This window comes from Atractosteus spatula, chromosome 17, assembly GCF_055471065.1.
Source record: "Atractosteus spatula isolate fAtrSpa1 chromosome 17, fAtrSpa1.hap1, whole genome shotgun sequence".
In the NCBI taxonomy this organism is placed as follows: Eukaryota; Metazoa; Chordata; class Actinopteri; order Semionotiformes; family Lepisosteidae; genus Atractosteus; species Atractosteus spatula.
In genome coordinates, this window is record NC_142722.1 from 14633729 (window position 1) to 14654020 (window position 20292).

General features: G+C 38.3%; 1 long non-coding RNA gene across 1 annotated transcript in view; it reads right to left on the reverse strand.

Annotated features, from left to right (window-relative positions):
* LOC148819202 (uncharacterized) overlaps positions 1 to 20292 on the reverse strand; it is a 29197-nt gene that overhangs the window by 2582 nt on the left and 6323 nt on the right. Inside the window, exons 2-3 of the long non-coding RNA XR_016094348.1 lie at positions 1069 to 2488; positions 286 to 619 (exon numbers count right to left, since the gene is read on the reverse strand). This is a non-coding gene — a long non-coding RNA (uncharacterized LOC148819202). The remainder of the gene's footprint in view (positions 1 to 285; positions 620 to 1068; positions 2489 to 20292) is intronic.

The window sequence follows — 20292 nt, forward strand, 5'->3', positions numbered from 1 at the left end:
CTTTGAGATGAATCACAGATTTACTACTGCGGTTTACAGCTCAGCCAAACATCCATTCACATAGAAAGCATAACTTATAGTAAGACTCGATATATGGATCCTACTTTCCATCTTTTTGTAATGATGTGGCACTAATGGATGAACATCTGGTAGTGTAAAAAGCCCCACAGATTGAAGTGTCTGAGTAATGAGGTCCTTCTATTTCAGTAGAATAGAGGAATTCCTTTTTGTAGACTATCCAGCACTGATCCAAGGACACTTACTGCTACCTTAGCTCTTACTCACCTAGTTGTTCCTTCACTGGACTGAATTAACCCCAGGTCTGGATCTGTTGAATATATGCAAAGGTTTGGATCCACAAACTGCATTGTGTTTGTAAAAATAAGCACAGCAATTTCTAAACCTGAAGCTTGATTGGATTGTTTAAGGTTAGCCAAAGGCTTCCTGAATATACCCACTAGACAGCAACCAAGGGCCATCTTTGTCTTTTTGTCCACAGAGAAGAATCATCTTTGGCTTAGACTGTAGCCTTCTGGGGACCAGGGATTTTAAGGCTCGTCATTTAATGAGCTCGAGATGACTTGCATCAATGCACTGGAAACCACCAGGTGTTTGGAATCTGTAGCTCAAAAAGAGAAGAAAACTGTTTCAGGACCCTAGTTTAAATTATTATTGGACACAGAAGCATAATCACAAACACCCGGTTGCCTGTTCCTTATATCCTTATCCTCCTCGAAATGCTGTTTTCTGTTTAATCAACAGTATGATTTTTATGGTTTTTGCTCTTTATATTTTCTATAAATGTTAAAAAATAAAGTATTTTTAAATACTCAATAGCTACCACGGCAGGTTTTCATTGCAATCTCCATTCCTTGCGGATTCAGGAGGAATGGGAGTGGAGTGCTCACTATGTGAAATTAAGTACAATTATATGTAAATATTTATACACTCATTCCTTTACACGTAGGGATTTTTGAGAAGGTAACCAGTATTTCACAAGGTTTAAAAATCCTGAGGGAGGCCTTAACACAATGTGAATAAGATTTCAAGAGAGTGTGAGGGACTTACCAGCTACTGTCTGAGTAAATTTCACACAACAAAATAGTCCGTTTGCTCTTCATTTGTAGAGACAGATCCCATGTTTACCTGATGTAGCCTCTGGATCAGGGGTGTCTAACTTTGTTCCTGAAAGTCGAGTATATCTGCTGGTCTAGGAATCTGAACAAGACCCTGACTTTTGTAAACCTCAGTTCAAGCCTTAGGTATCCGAGATTATTGAAAGATTGCAAACAAAATCTCTGAAGCACAAATGCACTCCAGTAACAGGTGCACAAAGGCAGACACATTAAAAAGATGGCCTTTTGGTTCAGATTGGAAACAATCTAAGATTTCAACTGCTCCAGTTTAAACTGGGATTGAGCTCCACAGCTGAAAAACACAGCATCAAACCCTAACCAGACCATATTTCTCCCCCAAACCAATTCATTTTCAAAACATCTGTTTCCTGTGCCACAGGCTGTCTGAGGCAGTTCTTGGTTCTTGCTGCTATGACGTTTACAAGTAAAAAACATTTTTGCTGTGTTCCACCCCAGAGAACACTGTACTGGAGCATAAAAAGCAGAAGATGTTGAAATACCAACTACAATCTGCCCTCCATACTCCAATTTCTAGTTTTTTTTAAATATTTTTAGGACATGGATTGTCAAATAACAGATCTTCCAATCCACTGAACTCACATATTGGGAAACCCCTCTTCTGTTTTGAAAATTTTCTGTAGAGTTCTGTAGAACTGGTCTGGATTTGGCTTTTTGGACTCCATTCAAAGAGAATCTAGGAGTGAATTCCATGAATAAGAATTAAGAATTCCTTACACTGATATAGTTATTTCCAGCTCAAAAGCTCTCACAGTCCCAAAGGGAATCAATTCATCAGACATGCTATCATTAGGAAGGTTTACTGAGGCTTCAATTAACTTACTTCAATTAGATCATTAAAGAGCTGGATGTGCCCAAGATCTGGCCTGGAACAGATTGGAAGGGCTTGTATTTCACACTTCCTATTTTAATCACATGTGCCTTAGCCATTAGGAAACCTTCTCCAGAGTGGGAGGGAAAGTTCCATTGATTACTATGACCTTCAGCTCTCTGTTCCCACAGACCACAAGGAGTGTGACTGTCTGACAGAACTGGCTAATAGCAGGCAAGGGGATGCAGGAATGTGAGCCCCTTGTGTGAGGTGATTGTTACCAGAGATGTGTCGACCTTGCCCTACAGTCCCTGAGCTCGGAGCAGAGCGGCTGGCGATTCCTGAGTGAGGGCCAAGGTGTTGCACAATGCCGCTGAATGCGCAGTAGTGTGCCGCTGTGATACCTAATCAGCGCAGAGCGCCCGAGTATCTAGTGGAACATCCGTAAGACGGGGCTGAGTGAGAACGTTGAAACCATTCTGGTTCAACTTCAGGATAGTGGGCCATCAGTTTATCCCCAGGTCTGGAACAAGAAGAGGGATTGGAGTTAGAAGTCAGGCTGGATTGGTTGCTTTAACCTCATGTGAAATTAGAAAAAAAAATGTTATAAACACAGGAGGGAAACATACAATGAGCATGTTCTTGAAATAAGAATTATTGTGCTAGTTCACCATTTCAACAACCAATTAAAGTTATTTATTTTATTCTTGGAACTGCTGCTCTCCCCATACAGAGCTTTGTTAGATTTTGAACGTCATAACCAGGTAAAATAATTCTGTATTTATTCACAGTCACTACTATGTATAACTATGTAATCTAAAGCAATACTATGACAACCCTTGCGCACCCCATTAATCAGCTGCAGTGCATTATTCGTAGAAGCTGCATCTGTTTTCGGAAGACAGTTACAGTTAAGACAGTCCTACAGTTACTGCAGAATCCTGGGTTGATGTTCCTTTCTGCTACCTTTTCTTAATCTAAATTGTTAGTCCATCTTTCCTTTCACTTTGTTAAATGATTTTCTAACTGCTTTTTCCCTTTTAGGGTTGTGGGAGAACCTGTCCTGCCAAGGCAGGGAACACCCTGGACAGGACACCAGTCCAACACTCACAAACACGCACACACCTAAGGGCACTTTTACCAGGAGCCATTGAACATTTAACCTACCAGTATGTTTTTGAACTGTGGGAGAAAACCAGGGTCCCAGAGAGAGGAAATCCATACAAACACAGGGAGAACATACAAACTGCACACAGATCCCACCACAGGTCTGGATTTGAACCCAGAGCCCCAGTGGTACAAGACAGTAATGCTGACCACTGTGCCACCTTGCCTCCCAACCTGGTTAATATTCAGCATAATCAGGGATAATCTATAATTGACAATAACCAGGCATTCACATCAACTAAAATGTTTGCCTAATAGCGTCAGCTATATCTCATCTCCATGACTAATTCCAGAATAAGAAGAAATTTCACCGTATGATGATTTCAACCTCTTATGACATATCATTCTCCATATATTCTCTCATATGCTTTCAGCTGCCAAGGTATTGTCTCTTTCAGCCCAACACATTTGTCAGTGTAACTGCAGCAGAGTCTGGATTTGCCAGTAAGGAGCACTGGCTGCCAATGAGCATGCAATTGCTATCACTCCAACTCAAGTGATCAAAAAAATTCCTGGTTGTGTCATAGTCTCACAAGTACCCATATTAATACCTTTAAAATATCTTCATTAATAAAAACATACCTGCAAAAAGGGTGAGCAGGCAATTTGTAACACTTACAAGTTAAAAGTTGCAAATTTTTTTTTGGACACAACAAACAAGATATTAATAATGAAGATTGTATTAATAAAGTATTTATATACCGTATGTGGCAAAGTTTTATTGTTATGAACACAATTATTCAGTAGATGTATCTAGTTCCTAACTGTTTTTTCACACTTCATTAATGCATTATTAATATATTAAATATTACAAAGGAAGCATAACTGGAATGTGCAGCTCCACCTTTGAAATGAAAAAAGCTTACGAATGAGAGGCCATGTGAACCATATCGAATAGGTGAGGTTCCAAAACACACCACTGTCTCAAGTCAATCAAACTTTAAACAAAAACACAACTTTAAACCTACTGTAAAAGAAAATATTCAGTTCACATTATGATCTTTTCATAATGATTCTGTGCAGTAAGTCAATACCTGAGTACCTAAGCACTAACTGCAAACACGTTCATCCCTGTGTAGAGATCAGAGGCTCTGCGTCATCAGTCTCTACTAACTCTTTACATGCATGTCTGCAGTAGTTTACTGCAGAGGGACTGAACCGTGCTCTTTGGGTCTGATCTTTGCTTAAACCAAACTCGTTGTGTATTCCTGAGTTTCAGAACATCCCTTATTAAGGTGTGTTAGCTGAAATGTTACAAATCGGACTTATGCAGAAGGAAAAGTATGCTCATTGTGGGATCACCCTTTAAGAGCTTTTCAGTGTCACCCGATCTGCTTGTTATCAGACCAGAATGTGCCTGATCTGGGTGTGGAGTGGTTGATTTGAATGGTGAAGCTGATACCTGCTGCACTTCCCAGCCAGTTCAGTAGGTTGTCATCCAGCCATTCAATCGTTGTTGTTAACTGTAATTATACAGTTCATTGCAACTGTATAATTCAACCAAAGAAAAGAAACAATGTGTGCACTTTAAAACTTGTTCATTGTGGGGGTGTTCATCAACCAGATCGCCCTTTAAGAGCTTTTTAGTCAGACGTATGTTAGCATATTACTAAGCAGGAAGCTGAGAAAGACTGCAAAATGTTTGGTGTGAAACAGTTGTTGGAAATATCCTGTAGCGAGGATATTTTTTAAACTAAGGACTGACTGCGGAAAAGAATCTAAACCTGCAAGCAGGTCTGTTCCAGACACCAGTTAGCACCAGCGAATAAGGGTTCTGTGGGAATGGCATCCAGCAGACACAAGGCTCTCTCCAGCCCAGGACTGAGAGCCATTGTCTGTAAAGAATTTGACCAACCATAAGGTGGAGAAACTATAATATGATTAGCTGACCACTTTATGGAATATATATGATCAATTCAATGAATACAACAGCATTGCCGGTTCAGTAATCATACAGCTGAAGACCTCACCATGTGTGCAGCGTGTGTCAGTGTTATGAAACGATTGCCTCATGCAAATTAGAGATCTTCAAAGTAGTGATTTTGGAAACTTTTGGAATGAAACTTCTACTCTGGCATTATCACGACATACAGCACAGACGTTTTGACAAAACGTTCACTGACACAGTGATTTATTAAACAGCTACAGAGGACTGTACGCTTGAGACGCCCTGAAACAAGCCCATTCATAAGCAGATAGATGCTTATTCCTGGTAAGGGATAAGGGCGAGATGTAAGGGTTAAGTGATGAGAGGAAACTCAGTGCGCTACGCCGGATTTCTACCCGGGCTGTCCGCCGGGAACGAAGTAACCCGGGAAATTGGAGCACCCGGTGGAAAAAAAAAAACCCGCAGTCAAGAGGAGAACATGCAATGTTTCGTCACGGAAGAAATTATTTATTTAATACATGTTATTATTAAATTATTAGCAGTAGTACTGTAGTTGCAGTAGTAGTAGCATGCTTATCATCATCGTCTTTAACAAAGGAACAATTATTTCTAATGCCTCCTTGTAGATTCTCTATCCATTTCCTGAAATGCACCAGTTCACTAGTGGCACATTACAAAGCGTTTGAGTTCCTATTAGCCAAATTATAATGAGAGCTGTGCTTTACACCGGGTGACTGGGGACACATTAAGGACCTCAGCCTCGGAGTTTTTAAGCCACTAATAGGGGTACTGCCCGGAAACCCAGGGGGTGAGCTGGACGATGCCCGCAGTTTATTAAACACAATCCTTTGCTCAGAAACATTCCTCTTAAACTCTGAGTCGGCAACAGGTATTTCACAGAAATTAAATGTGACAGTTGGGCTTGTGATATTTTGGACGACGAGACATGCATTTCCCGGGTTTAAAATAGAACAAGCAATTATGTTTCCAGGCTGCGAAAATGTTAACTGCGGTTTTTTTTTTTCGGAGGAAAATAGTCCCCGCCCAAATACCGGTATTGCGGCACAAGATGACATGATTTCACATGTTATTGCAGGTATAATTGTGTTCAGATTTGGTATTCTCGCGGAGAATGTTAGCCATGTTTGTTAACTATAAAATCTTCAGTGATGTATCTGAAGAAACAGACATTTTGTGGAAGAAAATAGAATTATCAAGGCCACGTTTCATTTTTTCTGAGGTTTTATTATTTTTTTCAGCACCATAGCAGCAATAATGTGTACGACAACATTTCATTGTTTAACAGATAATGTATTTTTTTTACCGGTTATAGATTCTGTTGGATTTTCAAGAATTTAGACAAATATATTCTTGCCGTTTTTAGAAGCGCGCAAATGTATTCTAATCTTTAGACGTATTATTTTCTGTTCTGAGTTTAATGTTGTGCTATTATCTTCACCCAATTTAGCTTACGTTGAACGAACTACACGTACACTTAAATTAGAAAGTCTCCAAACAGATTTACAGCAGTTTCGTTTAAATGTTCAAAAGGACATTTTCAATGCGAGGTTAAAACTACGTTTCTGAACTATCACTAAAACTCGACCCTACTTCCGTAAACGAATTACAGACTTTAAAAGAGGGGGAGTTTTTTTCCGTACAAGTGTATTTTTTAAATATTTTACATACTTAATAAGCGAAAAAATATTTTAAAATGCTTTAGTGGGATACTTTCTCGGGTTTCGTCACAATTACTGTATGTATTGTTGTTTTGTTTCTTCATCATGTGCTTGCGAAATTATGTTGTATCACTGTACTAAAAAGGACAATCTAATTATTACTGGAACAAGACGTTTATGTTTTAGATGTGCTAACCTAGACAAAAAAGGAGAGAGATAAGATTTGAAAATGCTTTCCATTTATTATTGTAAAAGCTTGGGTTCATGGCTTAATCGGACTGTTAAAGTATAGTCAATCGCAAAATCTTTTGCATGAATGAAACCACGTATAATATGCACACTTCATAAACAATTACTGAAAGAACGCTCTGACGCAAATGCACCAACGACAAGCAACGTGTCATTTTTTGGGAATGTGACTAAGAACTTTAATTCCAATTTTGTAAGGAAGACGCTGTGCGTTCCACCCGTTCTTATTTTTAGTGGGATAGGTGTTACTATTACGCAGTTAAGGTGATTATGTCTAATCTTATATTGGGTGGAATTTAAAGGCTGATCTGCTCAGCCAGTGTTTTCGACGCTTTTCGTAGCGCTTCAGACTTGGATTTCCAGCTCTTCTAACGCTAAACTCGGTGTTACAATCTGCATCAGGCATCAGTGGCTTAGCAGTTATCTAGGTCCTGCGTCCTGCTCTTTTATGTTTCAAGTCTATTTTACTTGTCTATACGCGATAACTGAAGCATAAAACCCCTCAAATTAGTTATAGAATGCAATATAGATTATTTTATTCATTGTACCATCCCAATGTTGTGTCCCAGTGGTCCCAACAAAAGTTGTAGGATACTTGAAAGGGTATCAAATCACATCTCAGGTTTGCAGTGGAGTTTAAATAAAAAGTGATTTCAAAAACGTAAACTTAATATTTACTTTAGTTTTGAAGTTGAGAAGTTCAAAGCGCAGTACAATCTCAGAACGTCTTTGCATTACTAGAAGAATATGGTCAAGATATCTGGGATATCATTTTAAACTACGGTGGTGCTCAGGGCGAGTACTGTATTTAATAAACTACGTAACAGTTGTATAATTTCTTAATTAACCTTTATCATAGGTGCCATACTTCTGTCAAAGAAGAAACCGTCTGCGTTATTGCGCAATTCGAAGTTGCGCTTCGGCGGCTCAACCAGGGCTGACCAGCAGTTGCGTAAAATGAGCTACGCGAGCGGATCGCACGCGCATAGGATCCCGCTTTAATGTCAAAATTGGGGGACAGAAAGACTTGCAAACACTGCCTGGGTGAAAGGCGTTCTAGTCGAACGCAGCCAGGAATCCACTCCAGGCTTTTCTCCAACAAGACTGAGACATTTCAACAAATATGTGTGCCGTTCCTTATGTTTAAAACCTAATATCTAGGCAACTTTACACAGAACCTGCCTCGTTCCCCAGATAAAGTAAATACTTTCGTAGCGACTGATTACACTCTTAAACGATTGTACGAAATAGCGTGTGGGCTACATTTGTCCAGCACTCGCCTGAACACCCATACTGTATGAGCGCTATTGAAACACAGAAGCGACTCTCTGTCTGTTAATGCCAAAGCCGCAATCACTTGAGAAGCAGGGTATCAAGCCTTTTAAAGGCAGCATCTCCTCTGCGGATTTTCTTATCATGTTTTCCTTCGATAAACAAGGCGACCGCTGGCTTCAGCACACTGGAGAAACTGAGAGACCCACCAGCTTATAAAACCGTGGGCGTGTGTCTCTTTTGGTTATCACTGCGGGCTACAGACCTTGCGCACACAGCCAGCAGACCCTTCTTCCATCACACTTTGTCGTGTGTTTACTGAAACAGTGCAGATATCGCGGCGAAGGTGTTGAGTCTTGATGGTTATGTGCGGTCGCTACACACACCGTTAGGATTCTAACGGTGAGAAAAGCTGCCAAAGGCACATTAATATTGCGTCAAATGGGCTCTAACCATTCTAATAAGTGACACTAGAAATGGAGACTGAATTACTGTTGGGTGGCTGAGTGAGGTCGTTGAGATCATGTTTGGACTCTATCTGAACAGTTTCTCGAAGATGTTACTTTACCGTGAAATGTGAACAAATGCACGTCTGTCTTATTCTTAATGTTTTTTAAAATACAATGTTTAAAAGGAAAACGTGTACGTCTTTCCTGTTTTAAGTGCATGTGACAGTACGTGCACTGTTTTTAAGGCACACAAAACAATCTCTGCCTCCCACCACCACCAGCAAAAAAAACCTGCAGAATCGCAGATCAGGAAAAATGAAGCTAAAATTTCAATGCAAATTTCACGTGAATGCAAAGTTATCCATAGTAAAAGGTCCTCTTTCGCGAATGCTTTGGAAATTCTTAAAATATTATCTTTCAATGATAAAGTTGATATTTAGCGCATAAAACAGTTAAATAACTGTCTGGTGCTGTCTCTGTGTGAGATGCGAAAAGGGGCCGTGGAACTATAACACCTTCTCCGTAGGTAGAAAAGCTGGACTTTTCCCAGTCTGTCAGCCTTCATATATAAGAGAAGGGCAGCAAACTTTAAGAGCTGAGGCCCTGCAGCTCTGCTATGAGCAATTGTTGGAATCCATACTGACCACATCTTTAAGTATTCACATGACCAGTCAACCTACTTATTTTCAGAAATTACTTGGAAAATAACCTGTACTCCACGGGCATTGACTACTGGTGTAGTTTACAAGGTTCGCACCGCTATGGTCACCGCGGTTTGAGTAACTGAAATTTAGGGCTCGACCAAAATAAATTGAACCGGCGTAAACCAACCAGTCAGTGGGGTTTTATCTTTGTGCCGTCTTAAAAATCACGCCATGTAGTTCCCTTTCAGCTGGAAGGAACTCTACGCTAAAAAAGGTGCATGCATATTTTTGTGTTAAAACAAAACACAACATATTTTTGTAAAGAAATGGCAAAAAGAGCGCTATCCGATAAAACGCTGCTGTGTTATCGTGAAGTTGTGTCCCTGTACAAACACGACCTGTTGCCTTCTCAGTATTTTTGATACACAGTACGATGGAACTGCAGGTCACCGTGCACGGTTCCTTCCCTGAAATTGATGTATTTCAGGTGAGAGGTTAAGTGATCATGCGTAACGTAGTATAAAAACGTGTTGTCGTTAGTCGAAACAGAAAGTTTGTGAAGTTCGACAAGTTCTCCAATAGAAACTAAAAATTACAAAAACTTTTTTGAGATTTGAAACCAAGTCTGAAAAAAATACTATACAAAAATGATTGCTCTGCTGAGTAAAGTCGTAAAGTCTGCAGCTGTATTATTCCATCGTTCTTTTTTCTTATTTTTACAAGAGTACTTAGTTTGAACACAAATACTAGGAAACAAACTTCTTCAAACTACTGTAACTCCATAAATGCCTGTCTTTTAAAAAATCTGAAATGAACTACGTCAGCAGTTTTATCCTTAAAAATTGAGACGATACTTTTTATTTAAACTGTAACACCGCTTTATAGCTCATTAATATTAATGAAAGCAACGCAATTCTCTGGCTGTCACAAAAACACATTTCAATTAAGCTACCAACAAGAAGAAATAATTTGTGTATAGCTACCAGACGTCTAGGACATTACAAAAAATACCCTTGTGGTTTAAACATTTTTTTAAAAAGTTTGCACTTTGAATTCCCGAAACTTTTTTCCATCTCTTTTTTAACAGCAACTGTAATCCGATCTACAGAATTATCTAGTTTATTCAAAGCCAAACTCTTGTATTATAGTTTTAACACTATAGTAACGTTTTAACTTATGCTTGAACTATAAATTTAACTATATTAAAGTTTTAACGTGTCTACAGCAAACTAATTGGACTTCAAATAAACGTGTATCCGCGAAAGTGTTTAGAAATATGCATTTACACCTGACTAGCAGCCTTAAGACGTAAAGTTTCAAATGTTCTTCACACAACCATAGAACGTGTAACACTGAAAGCTGAAGCGGAGGTTGTTTATGGGAGAGCCCAGCAATGTTAAAATGGAAACTTGAAAAATCAGGCTTTTTACGACCGGGGCACGATAATACTAATTAAAGGGACTGAATTAAGGGTAATTTGACGGATCCAGTTTACTGTGCATGCGGAACACTAACAGTAAATTAATGATTCTCGAGCACGACCATCTGTGCGTGCAAGCTAACATCCGCATACGCACATAGCAAAAGTTTTATTACCATAAAAAGTTAAAATACAGATGTAGGGTTGGAAATGTTGCCAAAGATATTATTTTAACTTAAATGGAGATGTTATTTTACTTTTGCCGCTATGGGGTTTATTTCCCTAAACTCAAATTAAGGACCTCTTACTTAAATAATGCGTTTTACGGCCTGTAAAAGAATAGTGACTATTGACTGAAACAAAAAAAATCAGAAGCAAGTTAATAAGATGCTAATATTTGCATTTTATTATTTCGGAACAGAACGCATCGTTTCTTTTGATCATTTGACACGCTCATCTTAGTATCAGAATCGTTACATAATCTCCAAGTACCGTATCTGCAGTTACATTGATTTTTTCTTATATTAAATGCACGAGATCAATTAATCTGGGGGGCGACGCGTGACAAGCGAAATGAGCACTGCGATATTTTTCAGGGGTTATTTACACTCAGGTGTGTGACCTAATTAACGACCCAATTTAGATTTTAAACCGACAGCGTGCTGTGCACAAATCTACTGCAGCTCCTTTTCAGAACACAGAAGGGAAATTTGAGCCTGATCTAAAGTTGATCTAAATTGTGATCAAGCAAAGGATGGCAGAATGATGCTTCAGAATCATTTAAATATACTGTGCAACAATCATAGTCCTGCAAGGACAGGGAATCTAATTCTCTATATCCTTGCATAAGAATACTATTGTTTTACAGGCGACCGCCTTCTGATACGTATTAAAGCTAATTTAAATTACGTTTCAATTGGCGCATGATAGTATGATGAAGTGACGATGTTATGTTTAAAAGGTAATTGCAGGTACTCAATCCAGATATGTATATTTAAAAAGCCGCAGACGACGGCACATAGCAATGCTCTTTTAAAATATGCTAATTTTTCGGATCAACCACAATTATTGAAACATAATCCTAACCTTGAACAGAGTTAAAAAACTGAGGAAAAGGACGTTTTACGATGTAATTTGTCTTTCAAATAACTGATCTTAAGCTCCGAACGGTTTTTTTTAAAAGTAACTGTTAGCGCTGCTCAAATGTGAAGGTCTTTACGATGTTTCGTTAGTTTGGAAACTATCTTTAATGAGACAATGAACCAAAAAAGAGTAAAAATAGCACCTGTTAATGAAGAGCGAGTTGCTTTTGAGCAATAAAATGTTCCTGTTCGTTTTCGTTCATCTCTTTCTTTTGCTCTTACTGTTGGTTGCAGTAACCAAATAGGGAATTGGTTATTACGACCTACTTTTTGCGCCGAACGATGAATAGTTTCTGAAAATCACAATTTTTCTAAGTTTATGTATTGTCGGTTTAAGAATGGAAACTGAGAACTGACTTTGAGCTGAATGCTCTGCGAGTTAGCCGGTCCTCCCAGAGAAACATGACCTGACATCTTCCAAAGGGCACGTGGAGGTCGTGGAAGCCAGACTGAACGGGAAGTCAGCTCAAGTTGTTTGTCTCGATGACATTTAAATGAAGGATTGGAGAGGTGATAAAATTTATCGTGACAAGGTATTACGCTTTGTCAAGTTTACTAAAAGTACCCGTAAGGTATGATCATATTACCTTTTAGACGCGGTAACATTTCCAAAAATGTCTTTTCCGGTCAGCTAACGACTTGACTTTTTAGGAACACTATAATAAATGACGCTTTTCCATTTCTGAGTTTATACCTTGTCTAAACTGGTAGAAAATGGTCTGGATTTATTGGAAAAGGTTGCATGATGCCATATCTTATCAATGCGATTGTTACTTGATGAGAGAAAGTTGACTTTTTATCCGGTGAAACAAACCTTTTTTTTCCTGATACAATCTCATGGTAAAAGCATATAGACTTTGCTACTATGGCGAGAGTATCACAGCTAACGCAGCAGCAAAATGAAAAACACGTAGAATACTACAGGAAAGGAAATTCCTAAGATTTTAATTTGTAAGAAATGGTGCAAAATAGCGTCCGTTGAACACGAAAGAAAACAGGTTTCAACTTAAGGTTTAGCATAACGTTTTTAGCAGGCCCACTTATTAACTTAAAACATAGTAATTTTCTAATTCATTTTTTGTACGTTTTAGCACTTTTGTAACTAAATATTCACCACTAAAATTATTTTTAGTTTATTAATTTGTTCTTTAATTACCGACGTTTCAAAATGTTTCTAGACGTTTTGCGCTAGACAAAATTCTGCGCAATAGTAAAATTTATACTTTCCACCTTTTCCTGTGAGTTGAAGTATTCGAGTCTACGATCGTTCACGAAACACTTAACAAAGCCTGCGAAGACGCAACAGCGATACCCATACCCTTTACTTGGGAAGCACGTTGTTTTCTGGCTTCAAGATTAATTACTTGATTAGATAGATAGATATATGTATAATGAGGTTAACTTAATATTGTCATCTCCATCTATTCCCAACTGACGGCTTTGTAGCCTTGCCAAGACTGTATAAGTTGCAGACTTTGTCTGCCAATGGTTTTACGATGTCTTTGCGATCCATGAAGCAATATGGAACGATTTAACACCACGTTGATCCTAAGCAGCGATTTTATGTACAGAGGAAAATCTAACCCATAATTTTAAATAGGGAATAGTATTGGTGGTACATGATCTCTTAATAATTATAATAATTAAACTGTAAAGAATAGATAAAACAAAATAACTGTCACATATTCGTTATTAAAGACTTCAGAAAGAGTATGTGCTAGTGCGCATGATAGGACATGCCCAATGATGATGACCATATTAATGAAAAAAGTTCAAAAACTTAAGTATATGAAGATTCTATAATTCGACAAATTCTTGGAAATCAGAAAGAACAGATTTTGTTAAATGAGTTGCAAGCGTGATCGGGTTTGAAGAGCTGCATCTGGACACCTGCTTTGTGTCTGTCTGGTACTGGCCATGGTTCTGAAACTTTTACACTTTTACAACAAGATTTTATTTCCCTGGAAGGAATAAAGCATGCAATAAAGTTTAAAAAAATAAAAGTGATTTACAGGTGCATTTGTATCTCGATTATTCTCTTTTCTCAATTTTCGATTTTTGTTGTATTTGTTGTTAGAATTAATTAATTGTATAATAATTCTGTGATCCAGATCTTACAACCCAACTCCAGGACTTATGGAACGAATAGAAAAAAGACGTGACAACTGTCTTAATAATAAAAAAAGTTCAGTTCAGTCTGTATCCGTTAAAATTTTTAATACATTAATTATTTTCAATGTTTTGTATCCTGCATTTTGGTAACCGACTGAGTTGGCTCATGATCTGAATCTGACGGTAGCAACAAGTCATTATTTCTACAACTTGGCACGCACCGATACATAGGTGTATATTTGCCAAATACGGTGAAATGCTTTGCCCTTTATTAAATACTTTATAAAGGTTTATTCACCATCTGTTTTGGAAACTTTCACCGTATGAACTTGTTTTGTCGACCCACGTGTTGCTTTTAATTACTATCATGAATACACGTGTGAGTGTCTATAAATAAATCAAAGACGCTACAGAAGACATTTAGCAATTAGTGGGGCATTCCAATTATATGTTATCCGTCATTCCGGTTCTGAGGTTGTTGCGTAATGTATAAGGTATCGTATTTTTTGATAGTTTAGTAGAATGACAAAAGAAAACGTTTGAAAAAAGACCCACAATAACATGTTTTGGAAATAGCTGCTTACAAGGCGATAGTGAGAGTTTATTGCTTATCCCACAGTTGTGTATGTCTTTGTCACTTCTATGGGATCCAGAGGTCGCTTTCGCCGATGCGTTAGTGATTTGAAACGTAATTTTATAACGCGCTTTTTATCATTTTAATTTAATTAATTTTCTATAAATTCATTCTACATAACAGTTTAAGTATCTTAACTTTAACACTAGAATTTTAGTTTTTTAACGTGGGGGAATTTGAGTAGGATCACGTATATTTTCCTCATATTGCATTCTCAAATCAGTTGGACTATGCTGTAATTAAATGAAGCACTTTGCAATATTTTGGCTATCGTATTATTTTATTATTGCAATCAAAACTATTTTGATATACAATATCTGAACCGCCAGGAGATATTCCAATTTACTTATTTAATTTTATTCCCATTTCACATCGAGAAGGCGCTGATAAGAATATTGGAAGTTACTGTAGGTAATTATTACAGGCAATTATCATATTTTAGTAACTTAATTTTACACACTACTTTAACAATTAAAGTATTTGCATTTATTTACACGCGATTCTTTGCTACGCATATATATATATATTATATGCATTACTCAGAAATACCTTTTGGAGCTCAACACTATCGCAATGAGCAAAAACTCTGATAAATCTTGACAATCTATGGTACGGTGAACACAGTACCATAGTTTTTGTAAAACAATGTTTTACAAGATGACTAAAAAGACTCAATAAAATAAAATAAAAACTTTAGTCACTTTATTGTTCCACAGGTTAGATTTCTATTGCCTAACAAAGTTCTAGTAAAGACTTACAGTACGTCAGAACAAGTCTTGTTATAGCGGGCCCTTTAAATAGAAGATGAAACCTCCGGAATTTGCTGATTCTGTGTATGTTGTGCTGAGAATGGGGAGATACGAGTCAACATAACTGGCACACATTTACAGTTAGGCCAAGCGTTGTCCATCTTCTAAATGTCTGACCTCGAAACGTTTTGTAATTGGCGGGCAATATACTGTACAAGTCTCAACGCCACTTGCTTTTGTTCCTCGAACGGCTCTCTTTCTAGTTTCCTCTCTTGCATTAAACGAAAAACGTCTTCGACTGCATGAAAATTTTATTAAGACATAAATGCCACATTCCTGCATCCGAAGGCTCAGTGACCCTTTAAACTACGCGCACAAGCTCTTCCTCCGTCGTGTTATCTTCTGTTACTACGCACCATGAAATATTTAGTATGGTCTCCCCCCGCCCAAGATAAGTATTGCAATACTGCGCATTGACGTGAATACCAGAGAGTAGTGATATAAAAAAATGAAGTTTTGTGCAATAATCCGATTCACTGACACAAGCTTTCTCAGAAAACATCGTGTACAGAACAACATACGTCGAGTTTCCGTATTGCTTTTTCATGTTATGGTTAATAATAGTATTAACCACTTCTAGCATGAATAGTCTCAAGTTTGATGGGCCGAGTGGCTTTCTCGCTTTTGTAAAGTTCATATAATTTATAAGAAAATACACCTCTCCCAAATGAAGTGAAATGAATAAGAGAACTGAGCTTTTACTCAGAGTTATTTCTCCCCTTTTCGAGCTGTAGGTGAAACAGAAGAATTTTATGTTTTTAAACCTATCTGAAACATGAGAATAAATTATTTTAGACGTGTTTCATAAAGGCATGTGCAAATGTCATTGTCACGCCCTAAAAGCTTACAGTTTTATTCTGTCTGGGCAGCGTCGTACTGTACAACTGTCCCGTGTAACAACTTTTGTCTTTTAAACCACGTACGGTATCAATTAATATTCAAGCATCTTACACTATCTGCATGCCAGTTTACATCCACGATTTGGCATCTACATTTCCTACCCCCATCTGTTTCTGTGTATTCCAAAAGTGAGAAAAACAAATAAACTAAACGCAACTGTAGGCACCGGTTTAAAAAGTCATTTGCTTGGGAATGGCTCTGGATATACACCTTCCGCACAAGGACATACAAGGACCGAAGTGAAAGTGTGCTTTCTTCAGAAATTCAGAAAATCTAACTGCCTATGCAGATATCCCCTTCCTTTCTGCCTGCAAGGTCGCCAGCCCCGGTTTCAGAGTAGGACCTGATGGAACCACGCTCGTAAAAAAAGCAGCTCATTCCACGGACGTCTTTATGGAGATCATTTGGCAAACGCCAAATGATCGCGCCCTTTTCCGGTCTCTTCACCTCCGCAGCGAAACGGAATCTGGGAGTTAAGTGAAGTGACAGAGCTGGACTCGGGAAATCGCTTCAGGCGGTCCTTGGGGCAAAGTAAAAAGGTATGAAATGAAATGCAGCACCGTAAATGAACCTTTATTGTCTATGCGCTCAGGCCCTCTAGGATCATTTATTTTATTTGCGCAATCCGTGAATCTACTTCCTGAACAGTGACTTCAGTAGAGTCACCGTGCACGGCTTAGTTAGTCGAACGAACAGGCGAAACAGTGTTGAACTGATCCCAGGCTTAACATTCATGCTTAGCTCACCTTTTCTTCAACTCGGGCGCAGATCTGAAAGAATATGAGCTCCAGGCGTATGAAAGAGGGTGCGGTGTGCAATATTGATTAAGGGTAAACGTATTGGAAATGAAATCAATAGAGCTAGTGGTAAACGTGTATGCGTGTGTGCTTGTGGGGGGAATGGACGAGTAAGGTCACGCTTTTGATTGGTCAGACCTCCTCCCTCCCAAAGGGTTTATCAGCCTTTTATTGCGTCGGAGGCCTGCCATTGTAAACTGGAAAATAAGTCCAATTAAAACAAAAACATTGAATTTATTCTCGTTTTGCACATTTTAACATTTAAACCATATCGATTTGCTTCAGTAGTAACAGCATTGCAACGCAAAAACTGAACTTGGTGCATCATAAAAAAAGAAGAGTTTAAAAAAAGAAAAGAGAAGTACGACTTTGCAAATAAAAAAAATCACAGTACAGATTCTAACTAAGGAACTACGAGCGCGAAGACGGAACGTTCCCCATGATTAAAATATTCATTATGTGCTCTTTAAACTGGGTCCTTAATGGGACGATTTTACGCGTCTGTTGACTTTCAGTTCTCTACAAATAGTTTTATTACTACATAATCTTACCTAAAATAACACCTGTCTTATGGGGAGGAACAGGTAAAGGTTTACTCCCTGTTAAAATGTAAAGAAAAGAAGCATGACCTTTCGGCTGTTGAGTTTTCATCAGGTGTGATGAAGTAGTAGCTTCATCGGGCGGATCACAGCTGATGAAGGCTTAACACCCGAAACTAGGTGTTTATTTGCAGACTATGCACGCTGAGGCAGCAACCTACTCGAACTTCTCTTATGTGCCTGTGTAATCTCTTGAGAGTGTGTTGTATAACACAATGGTTTGTTCGAATATGCTCTTATTTCCTTCCACAGTCCAGAGACTTGCAGGTAGGTTAATTGGCTTCTGGGAAAATTGGCCCTGGTGTGAGTGTGTGTGTCTGTGTGTGACCTTGCGCCCGTTGCTTGCACGGATAGGCTCCGGTTCCCCCACGACCCTGTATTGGATAAAGCGGTTAGTAATTGGATGGGATGTTCAAACAGCACGATTTTATATTAAAATTAAAATCCGCGGGATAATTTATTTTGGAATACGGGGTGTTTTTTTTTTTACTTTAAACCCTAAAGCGTGTTAAATGGCAGTCTTGTTATTTTCCTTTTTTACATTTAAAATAATTTTTCAGGTGGAAAAGAATTCGAATTTAGTGTATTGGAGTGCATATGTAAACCATTAAGTATACCTAAGTATCTAATGTGCTTCCCATGAATGTTTCCAATTCAGAAATGTATTATTAAATCTCTACCAGAACTGTAGCGCCTACAACTGAAATAAAATACAACAGTAGACACTACTAACGCCGTTTAATTTTATAGATAACTCTGATTTCACTCTGGTTTTCAGCACTGTGTTCTACCGGATGAGGAGATGTATTTGTTAATAGTAAATTGTTTGGCTGCGCCTTTACAGCCACATACAAACGTTTAAATTTAAGAACCACAGCTGCAACCAAGCCTGCAGCCCTAGCTTTCTCATTAGTAATAACGAGAAGCAAATGTTTTTATTCGTATTCATTATTACTACGTCTTAAAATGGAGAGGGGTTACTTGGAACAAAACATGATTGTTTCGGAATTGCTAGAGTTTCTAGGTCAATTTGCAAGATGTAATTAATGCACCAAAGTCAAAGTCTATTTTTCCGAAGTTTGACGTGATGATAGGTTTGAAAGTTATTGATTTTATCCCAAAACATGTTATTTTCTGTGGCTCTATTCTTTCATCCGTAGTGCTTTGTATGAATTACAGTTTCAAATATTTTTGTTCTTCAACGACCCTAGTATACAGATACTTAAACTCCTGGATGCGACACATTCAGATGGAAAACTATCTGCATGCCAGTTTCATTTTTTTCATCCAAAATAAACTCAGGCCTGCAAAAAGATATTATATTACGAAAATAGCTTCTAAGTTATATATAAGTGAATGTGTTTTACACACATAAAAAGCATGTCTTCATATTTACGAGAAAAAGTTTATCATGAAAAGTACAAACTAAGGAGAAAAACACAATATTGCAGCTGTGAACCTGCTTCAGTTAAGAGAAGTAGAAATAGAGAAAGCTAGTTTTTTTCTGCTACAGTTTTACCTTTCAGCATGAAATGAACTTCTGCTTTTCACTGCCTAAATCGCATGCTGACGCAGCTCTCCACTCAAACCGCTCTAGTAAATATGCAGATGGCTACACTAAAGATGTAACCGTAAAACTGGTTTTAATGCGAGATACGCAAAACGAGTATAACACAAAACGAGTATAAACGATAAAAGTTAAAAGGTACGTAAGACACTGTAGCACAGTTATAAACAGCATCTGTCTCGGGACTGTAATTGCTTAATAGTGCACAATGTTGTGAAGCCTTGGAAACTTCTGGACTTATAGTATTTTTTCTTAATCAATTTAAAGCTAACATCTCACAATAAAGCGACATTCTTCGTGTCTGGATGGAGACGTATGCTCAGTTGTGTGATTTGAAGAGCATTTGGTAAAGTGGACACCCGGGCCTTTGTCGAATACCTGAAGCGAATCAGGAAGTCAAATACGATGAGAACACCTGTGAGATGGAAGATGTTACTGAAGGCTGTCTCCACAGCAGATGACCAGTGATCTAGAAACTGCCGGCGTAGACGTGGAAGGGTGGTATCTTGTTCTTGTACCTTGTTTTACACATCTATAAAGATTTGTTCTGTGTATTGAGAAGTCGTCCTTAATGTGTTTTAATGTTATTTTGGAAGGGTTTTCGACGAATGCCTGTATCGGTGTCCATGACTTCCGACACAAATTATTAAGATAGAGGGATGGCGTTCACTGTCCCGTCATATTAAACTCTCGCAGGTGCTGACGAAAAGATTGTCGTTCAATGGACAATAATGCTCCGACCAAACCAAGCTTCCCACCTCCTGAATCAGCAGGGAACCACCAGGATATACGGAGCTGGTGGCCTTTAACCCACATGACGTCTACTTGTAGGAGAATGCATTCAACGATGGGAAACGACCTGAGAGAAGGGCACAATTCATAGAGATGTTTAACAGCTCCAGATATTTCCTTTTGTTTATAACCAGAGGTTCATTTTTACGGTCCACCTTTTTTTCCTGGCACACTTGATAATCTTGGTTGTTTAGTAATTAGGTCTAT